Source organism: Poromitra crassiceps (assembly GCF_964638095.1).
Source record: "Poromitra crassiceps genome assembly, chromosome: 10".
NCBI lineage: Eukaryota > Metazoa > Chordata > Actinopteri > Beryciformes > Melamphaidae > Poromitra > Poromitra crassiceps.
Window position 1 is genome coordinate 38,714,192 of NC_139631.1, and position 9,930 is coordinate 38,724,121.

The following is a 9,930-nucleotide window of genomic DNA, read 5'->3' on the forward strand; positions in this document are numbered from 1 at the left end:
GAACCTCGTCACCACCAGTCCAAACGCTCATTGAAACAAATGGAAACGGTTTGGAGACCACCAGGCTAGTGGCCCCAAACCTTAAAGTCCACACACCCTTAGATGTGGGGGCCCACCCAACTTGAGGGGCCGTAAATTATCCAAAGACACTGACATACCGGCACTGGAGATGACACACAAGCGAATCTGGATTATTGGCTATAAACTAACTGTTAACTATTCTGTCTTTATGCCTCATGCATTAACAACGTTATCAACTCTCACTAGTTTAGTTTCATCTCACACACACGCACGCACGCACGCACGCACACGCACACACACACCATTTTTAGACCTATCTCTGTCCGAGTGCTGGCTGAGTGGGTGTCCTACAGCTTTGTTTTTCCTCCTCCACCTCCCTCCCTGTATGATGGTGTGATTGTGTGTGTGTGTGTGTGTGGGGGGGGGGGGGGGTGCTTGTTTTGACTTCCAATAGACCTTATTCGATTGACGTCACTCACATACGGGCACGCCCACTGCCGCCATGTTGTTGACATAGCGCAGCCGCTTTAAGTGACAGCCTATGTAAGAGCAGAGTTTATAGGAAGCTAGCCGCGTTAGCGTTACCTGTACCGTTCCAATTGTGTTCGGATGGTGACCTGCGTTAAGCTTCTGGCATACTCTTTGCGCCCAGCCAAGCGCATAGAGCGCGCGACGATTATGACGTCATCGCACGGGGCGTGTCGGGGGGCGAGGCCTGAGCGCAGCGCGGCGCGTCCACGGAGATTTTTCTATCAGCGCGTCGGGTTTTGCTGCCTGTGCCTGTGAGATCTCCGTGGTAGGCTATCAGCGGATATCTGCTGTGATTGAGTCCTCACCGTCGTACAGTCGCCTTCAAAAGCATAATGTTCGATTATAACGAACTAGTTGTGTGGCTTAGCCTTCCCAAATGTTGAGGGTCGTTTTTTAGAATTTAATATATAGAATTGGGAACGTTACATTCAATTTCATTCAGACTGCCTTTCACTGATCGCCGCCATTTCTGGAGCACTCACTATGTTCTGTTTTGGCCTGCGCAGAGTGCGTGCGCCCTCCGTGGAGCCCCGCCTCCAGCGCGTGCGCGAAGAGTATGCCAGAAGCTATAGGCACGGCTGTAGTAATGACAGCAATAAAGTCCCCGTGGTTTGTTTCTATCTCTACCGTCCACAGACGTGAAGGGAGCGAGACGGAGGATACGTCAGCAGCACAGGAGAGATGTGTGGATAGTTAGGAGAGACAGGTCTTTTGTTTATTATTACAGGCATTAACGGCAGCATACAAACAACAACTCTGGGTTTTTTATTGCTGTCATTACCATCGCTATTTTGTAATGGAACAGAAACGACAATAAGGCCGTTACTATAGAGCCCTTTTCCCACATGCGTACCGGAAAATTACCTCTAAGTCAATATCGGACATTTCCCTGAATTTCCCTTCACACCTTAGTGCGCGCATATGGGAATCTAGTCGTCAAATAGCCGGTATGTTGGGGGACGGGGGGAGGGGGGAGCTTATTTGGGGGGTCGGCAAAACTTCACTCAGTCCTCGTACTTCGCAGCAGCCTGACACAGGACAGACAAAGCGAGAATGGCAGAGGCTTGCAAGGCAAGCTGCCCAACGCTTGTAGCCTATGTATGTAGAGAAAGCAAATGCAAAGCGAAATGTGGAAGTAGTTTGCTTTGATGTGCGCGAATGATTAGATGATGCACTTTGAAGAAGTTGGGATCCGTGTCTGAGAGAAATAGTTGCTGGTTCGATGTTTATCCGTTCACCTGCGTCGCGTTGAAGCACTTTTTACAGACTGGCTTCGTTTGATGTGTCCGGGGTTGCCTTCGGAAATCAGCAAGCTGACATACTGCTCTTATTAGGCTATCACAAGATCATTTCGCCAGTTTGCTTTAATGTGCGCGAATGATTAGATTATGCCCGCTGGAACATTAAGCAACGTGTGTAGGCTACACTTCGCCCATGATTGAAGGACCGCTGTCGCGGAAAATGACTGGACCCGTTTCCACTTGCGTCCCCTTAAGAGCATACCGCTCTTCTGACTGGATCGAAACTGGTGAAATGTCGGGGACCACGGGGTCGCGCTTATACCGGCACGGCGCCTTTCCCACATGCAGGCATTACACCACGTTCCGGTCATTTTGCGGTACAAAGCGCATGTGGCAAAGGGCTTAATTGTCAGCTGCAGGACGGTATGTCAACAATATGGCGCTGTCCGGGGTTAGCGAATAAGGTCTATAGTGGTCTCTGCAGCGTGTGACTTGACAGCAGCAAACATGGGTCTGGCTTGAGGCAAATGGCCACTTACCAAGACAGCCTGGGTCAGTCACACTTACCAAGACAGCCTGGGTCAGTCACACTTACCAAGACAGCCTGGGTCAGTCACACTTACCACAAGACAGCCTGGGTCAGTCACACTTACCACAAGACAGCCTGGGTCAGTCACACTTACCAAGACAGCCTGGGTCAGTCACACTTACCAAGACAGCCTGGCTCAGTCACACTTACCACAAGACAGCCTGGGTCAGTTACACTTACCACAAGACAGCCTGGGTCAGTCACACTTACCACAAGACAGCCTGGGTCAGTCACACTTACCAAGACAGCCTGGGTCAGTCACACTTACCAAGACAGCCTGGGTCAGTCACACTTACCACAAGACAGCCTGGGTCAGTCACACTTACCAAGACAGCCTGGGTCAGTTACACTTACCACAAGACAGCCTGGGTCAGTTACACTTACCACAAGACAGCCTGGGTCAGTTACACTTACCACAAGACAGCCTGGGTCAGTCACACTTACCACAAGACAGCCTGGGTCAGTCACACTTACCACAAGACAGCCTGGGTCAGTCACATTTACCAAGACAGCCTGGGTCAGTCACACTTACCACAAGACAGCCTGGGTCAGTCACACTTACCAAGACAGCCTGGGTCAGTCACACTTACCAAGACAGCCTGGGTCAGTCACACTTACCAAGACAGCCTGGGTCAGTCACACTTACCAAGACAGCCTGGGTCAGTCACACTTACCACAAGACAGCCTGGGTCAGTCACACTTACCACAAGACAGCCTGGATCAGTCACACTTACCAAGACAGCCTGGGTCAGTCACACTTACCACAAGACAGCCTGGATCAGTCACACTTACCAAGACAGCCTGGGTCAGTCACACTTACCACAAGACAGCCTGGGTCAGTCACATTTACCAAGACAGCCTGGATCAGTCACACTTACCACAAGACAGCCTGGGTCAGTCACATTTACCAAGACAGCCTGGGTCAGTCACACTTACCACAAGACAGCCTGGGTCAGTCACACTTACCACAAGACAGCCTGGGTCAGTCACATTTACCAAGACAGCCTGGGTCAGTCACACTTACCACAAGACAGCCTGGGTCAGTCACATTTACCAAGACAGCCTGGATCAGTCACACTTACCACAAGACAGCCTGGGTCAGTCACATTTACCAAGACAGCCTGGGTCAGTCACACTTACCACAAGACAGCCTGGGTCAGTCACACTTACCACAAGACAGCCTGGGTCAGTCACATTTACCAAGACAGCCTGGGTCAGTCACACTTACCAAGACAGCCTGGGTCAGTCACACTTACCACAAGACAGCCTGGATCAGTCACACTTACCACAAGACAGCCTGGATCAGTCACACTTACCAAGACAGCCTGGATCAGTCACACTTACCAAGACAGCCTGCGTCAGTCACACTTACCAAGACAGCCTGGGTCAGTCACACTTACCACAAGACAGCCTGGATCAGTCACACTTACCAAGACAGCCTGGGTCAGTCACACTTACCACAAGACAGCCTGGGTCAGTCACACTTACCACAAGACAGCCTGGGTCAGTCACACTTACCAAGACAGCCTGGGTCAGTCACACTTACCACAAGACAGCCTGGGTCAGTCACACTTACCAAGACAGAGTGTGGACGGATGCACACGAGGACAGGGTAAAGCAGGGACATGTACTTTTTTATATATAGGCACATGACCCACATGAACCCTGTGTACATACAGCTTTATCCAGCAGGCCGCACAGGGGTAAAGCGGGGACACTGTCCTGTGTACATCCAGCTTGAGTAAGCACAGGGGTAAAGCGGGGACACTGTCACGCCCATAGACTCGGACGCACGTGTTTCCACACTGAGTGTAGCAGCAAATGCTAGGGACATAACCTGCCGGTGCTACTGATTTGTTAACCCCCTTTATCACAATCTACATCTCCATTGTCTCAAAGGTTCAAAATCGTTCTCTAACTCGCCTCCTTTGTGACTGGGAGTAAGCAGGGATCCTGGCTTTACCTGCACTCACTCACCTCATAGTATTTTCTACAATCAGATCAGTCTGTATTTATCCATAGTGGTCGGTATTTATATTTATACTGTATATGTGCCCAAAACTGCCTGCTATCATGATGATGAAATATTTGGTTTAGCCCGTCTTTCAGGATGGGTGGCATTGACGTCGTACAGCGACTAGGGCTGCTGCGTACACAGATCTAGAAAGAAAGGGACAAATACTATATTTGTAATGGTTTTGCTCACAGCCAATCACCATGAGCGTACTTTGATACGATACATGTGTAGCTGGGACAGTGTTTTGACACACGTTCAGCTTTAATAGGAGGTCTCTGTGCAGCCTAGTGGATTGGATTTAGTGCTGTATGTTATAATGTCGCCCCTTGATCATTAACAAGCAGAGCAGCACAATGACAGTGATTTGGCCCCTATGGCCGGGAGGACGCCGGGTTTGTCCTGGAACAGCTGATCCTATGGGGAGGCTGGGGTTGGTCCTGGAACAGCTGGTCCTGTGGGGAAGGCTGGGGTTGGTCCTGGAACAGCTGATCCTATGGGGAAGGCTGGGGTTGGTCCTGGAACAGCTGGTCCTGTGGGGAAGGCTGGGGTTGGTCCTGGAACAGCTGATCCTATGGGGAAGGCTGGGGTTGGTCCTGGAACAGCTGATCCTATGGGGAAGGCTGGGGTTTGTCCTGGAACAGCTGGTCCTGTGGGGAAGGCTGGGGTTGGTCCTGGAACAGCTGATCCTATGGGGAAGGCTGGGGTTGGTCCTGGAACAGCTGATCCTATGGGGAAGGCTGGGGTTTGTCCTGGAACAGCTGGTCCTGTGGGGAAGGCTGGGGTTGGTCCTGGAACAGCTGATCATCATTCATGAGAAGGCATGATGGGATGCTGTTGTTGATGTTGTTGTTGTTGTTGTTGTTGTTGTTGTTGTTGTTGTTGTTGAGGTGGAGGGCAGACTGAGGCAGTCATCACCCTGGCCTCAGCCTGCACTTCCAGCAGCAGCAGAGCAGCCCTCTGCTTCCTGTTGTCTCCCCGTGGCGTGGACGTGCGAGCAGTGGGGGAAGGGAGTCACCGTGTTTTCTGCTGTGTGTGTGTGTGTGTGTGTGTGTGTGTGTGTCAGTAGTGACTTCCCAATCCCCACCCCCCCCTCTCTCTCTCTCTCTCTCTCTCTCCCCCCCTCCCTCTCTGTCTTTCCTGTTCCTCTCACTCTTGGCAGGCAATGGAGAGCACCAGCTCCTTCATTACATAGATGGAGAGTCCTCCTCCCCCACTCCACACACACACACACACACACACACACACACACACACAGCACGTACGCGTGTGCACACACACACACACACACACACACACACACACACACACACACACACAGCATGTGCGCTATGGAAACCATACAGAGTGGTCTTGCCATGTGTTTTACTGTGTGGGCAAATGCAGCCTTCTCGCTGGGGCTGCGATTAACTAGCCATTATTTTTGATTGATTATCGATGAATCTGTTGATTATTTACTCGATTAATCTATTAGTCCTTTAGTCTAGAAAATGGTGAAAAATGACGATCACTTTTCTCCCCCCAAAGCCCAAGAGGACATCCTTAATTGTCTTGTTTTAACCACAACCCAAACATATTCAATTTACTGTCATAGAGGAGTAAAGAAACCACAAAATCCATATTTAAGAAGCTGGAACGACAGAATTTTCATATTTTTGTCTTAAATATGAATCTAAACAATGAATTGTTTATAAAAAAAACACAGTTGGGGATTAATTTTCTAATGATCGACTAATCGGTTAATCAACTAGTTGCAGCAGCTCTACTGCTCGCTCACCACCCTGTGCTGTTGTTCAGTGTAACGTGGCTGTCTTGCATTGATCTGGTGGAATACAGATGTAATAAATGGTACTCGATTCATCGTTGGAATAATCGTAGAATACTCAATTACTAAAATAATCGATAGCCGCCCGCAGCCCTAGTTTCACTCTGCGTATCAGACTGGACTCTGAGCCGCCCATATTGATTTCAGTGGGTGGGAGTACTTACATTGACAGACAACTCCTTCAGCCAATCAGCGTCGCCAAATCCACCCAGGAACTCCACCGGCGCATACTCTTGTTCTTGTTTAATTGTTGTTCTTCGTTTTTTCTCAATATTTTATTTCAAGTTTTTGCTTAGAACACAAACAAGCTCGGACAGTAAAAGGAAGGTTTAATTGTTGTTCTTGTGCTTATTATTTCTACAAAACTGCACTAGGGATGAAGTTATTACCGGTTTAATGATCAGGGATGCAAACTAGTCCCCTTTAGGTGACAGTCACCTTTTTCATCACAAAATAGGGCACTTAAGTGAATGATTTTGTGTCTGCCCTGGCATCTGTCACCTTTTCCACTGTGCTATCCATGACTTTGCATTCCTGAATGATAAACCGCGATAAAATTCCTGACGGTTAGTTGAAGCTGAACAGTCACATGACGTCTCCTGACGCGGAAGTCCCCATTTATTGTCTCCATAGATATTTAAAAAAAAAATTAAGGCTGGAACCAAGGTAACCAGTGACCTACTGAATTTGTGAGTCAACATAAAACCTTTCACTTGGAGCAAAAACCAAAAATAACAAGCGGGGCGGGAAAAAATAAATTTTCCCATTTTTATTTTTTGTGTGGCAATATTATATAGATACACAAAGCCAAATATATATTTTTTATTATTATATAAATGATCAGGTGCATCATGCAACATTCATGACAGGTTTTATGAACGTGTTGGTCAGTCTGTCTGCTTGACAATCCCACTTTGCTGCGGTAAAAATGATTGAAGTGAGACGAACAGACTGGAAACTTTACCTTATTAGATAAAACAGGTGTTGACGACGTCCCCCCACCCCTTTGGGGACATAATTTGCAGTTGAAAAAAGGTAATAATAATAAATCACAATATATTGCAATCGTTTTTAAAATCGCGATAATATTGTGTATCGTGACATCATATCATGACAATATCATATCATGGGACCTCCGGTGATTCCCACCCCTAAGAATCAGAAATATCCATTATTACTTGACATGGAAATGGTCATTATCCAATATTACTCAGTACTACTTAACATGGACATACTCTATCCAATATTACTCACTCAAGGTGGAAATACAGGTTATTATCTGATATGACTCAATGTTGCTGTCACTCAGTATTAGTCAGAGTAGGATTACCTTGCCCTGTGTGCTAGACTGGGTGTTCATTTCAACCCATGTCTCGTCTACTGTACAGTGAGCTGTCCGTCATGGGGTCGTGGGTGGAGTCACACTGCAGAGGGGTGTATAGGGTGTTGGGGCCAGGCGGCGGTGGGACGGGGCGTATAGGGTGTTGGGGCCGGGCGGCGGTGGGACGGGGCGTATAGGGCGTTAGGGTGGTGGGACGGGGTGTATAGGGCGTTAGGGTGGTGGGACGGGGCGTATAGGGCGTTAGGGTGGTGGGACGGGGTGTATAGGGCGTTAGGGTGGTGGGACGGGGCGTATAGGGCGTTGGGGCCGGGCGGCGGTGGGACGGGGCGTATAGGGCGTTGGGGCCGGGCGGCGGTGGGACAGGGCGTATAGTGCTTTTAGATGTTTTGTGCCCTACACCTGGAATGAATTTCAGTGTACCCTGAAACTCGACACGCTGGTTCCAATGGGTCATTTTAGAAATGTAATCAGAACCCTGATTGATTTTAGCTGTGAGTGTTTTTAACTTGACCTATGTATTGTGTTGTTTTATTATTTTATTCTTGTTTGTTGTTGTTGCTTTTATGATTTTATTGTTTACTGATGGATGTTTTATTGTTTTATTGATTGATGTTTTTAGATACATTTATGTACTCAGGTCTCACTTGAAAATGAGATCTTGATCTCAATGTGACTTACCTGATTAAATAAAGGTTATATATAGGGTGTTAGGGCAGTGGGAGGGGGGGTGTATAGGGTGTTAGGGCAGTGGGAGGGGGGGTGTATAGGGTGTTAGGGCAGTGGGAGGGGGGGTGTATAGGGTGTTAGGGCAGTGGGAGGGGGGGTGTATAGGGTGTTAGGGCAGTGGGAGGGGGGGTGTATAGGGTGTTAGGGCAGTGGGAGGGGGGGTGTATAGGGTGTTAGGGCAGTGGGAGGGGGGGTGTTAGGGCAGTGGGAGGGGGGGTGTATAGGGTGTTAGGGCAGTGGGAGGGGGGGTGTATAGGGTGTTAGGGCAGTGGGAGGGGGTGTATAGGGTGTTAGGGTGGTGGGACGGGGGCTATAGGGTGTTAGGGCAGTGGGAGGGGTCCCAGAGCCTAACCAAGACTGGGATCATTTCCCTGCTAGCACTGTTATGTCACCAGCCGTCTCCCCCATCAGAGGAATGTGGACCTGTCCAGAGGAAGAGACAGACAGACAGACAGACAGAATGACAGACAGACAGACAGACAGAGAGACAGACAGAATGACAGACAGACAGACAGAGAGACAGACAGAATGACAGACAGACAGACAGACAGACAGACAGACAGACAGACAGACAGACAGACAGACAGACAGAATGACAGACAGACAGACAGAGAGACAGACAGAATGACAGACAGACAGACAGACAGACAGAATGACAGACAGACAGACAGACAGAATGACAGACAGACAGACAGACAGACAGAGAGGCAGACAGACAGACAGGCAGACAGACAGACAGACAGACAGACAGACAGAATGACAGACAGACAGACAGACAGACAGACAGACAGACAGACAGACAGACAGACAGACAGACAGAATGACAGACAGACAGACAGAGAGACAGACAGAATGACAGACAGACAGACAGACAGACAGACAGAATGACAGACAGACAGACAGACAGAATGACAGACAGACAGACAGACAGAGAGGCAGACAGACAGACAGACAGACAGACAGACAGACAGACAGACAGACAGAATGACAGACAGACAGACAGACAGACAGAATGACAGACAGACAGACAGACAGGCAGACAGACAGACAGACAGACAGACAGAATGACAGACAGACAGACAGACAGACAGACAGAATGACAGACAGACAGACAGACAGAGAGGCAGACAGACAGACAGACAGACAGACAGACAGACAGAATGACAGACAGACAGAATGACAGACAGACAGACAGACAGACAGAATGACAGACAGACAGACAGACAGAATGACAGACAGACAGACAGACAGACAGAATGACAGACAGACAGACAGACAGAATGACAGACAGACAGACAGACAGACAGACAGAATGACAGACAGACAGACAGACAGAATGACAGGCAGACAGACAGACAGACAGACAGACAGACAGACAGACAGACAGACAGAATGACAGACAGACAGACAGACAGACAGAGAGACAGACAGACAGACAGACAGACAGAGGGGGGCTGGGTCTCGCCACCGATTTCCCGATTCGATACGATTCCATGACACAAGGTCCTGATTCGATTTGATACAATGCAGTATCGATATTTCAGTTACCAATTTTTGCTTGGATATGAAAGAGATTCTCCAAAGAACTAAATGCTGCAAATTGTACAAGCAACACTTGCTCTAAGAACCAAAACACATTTC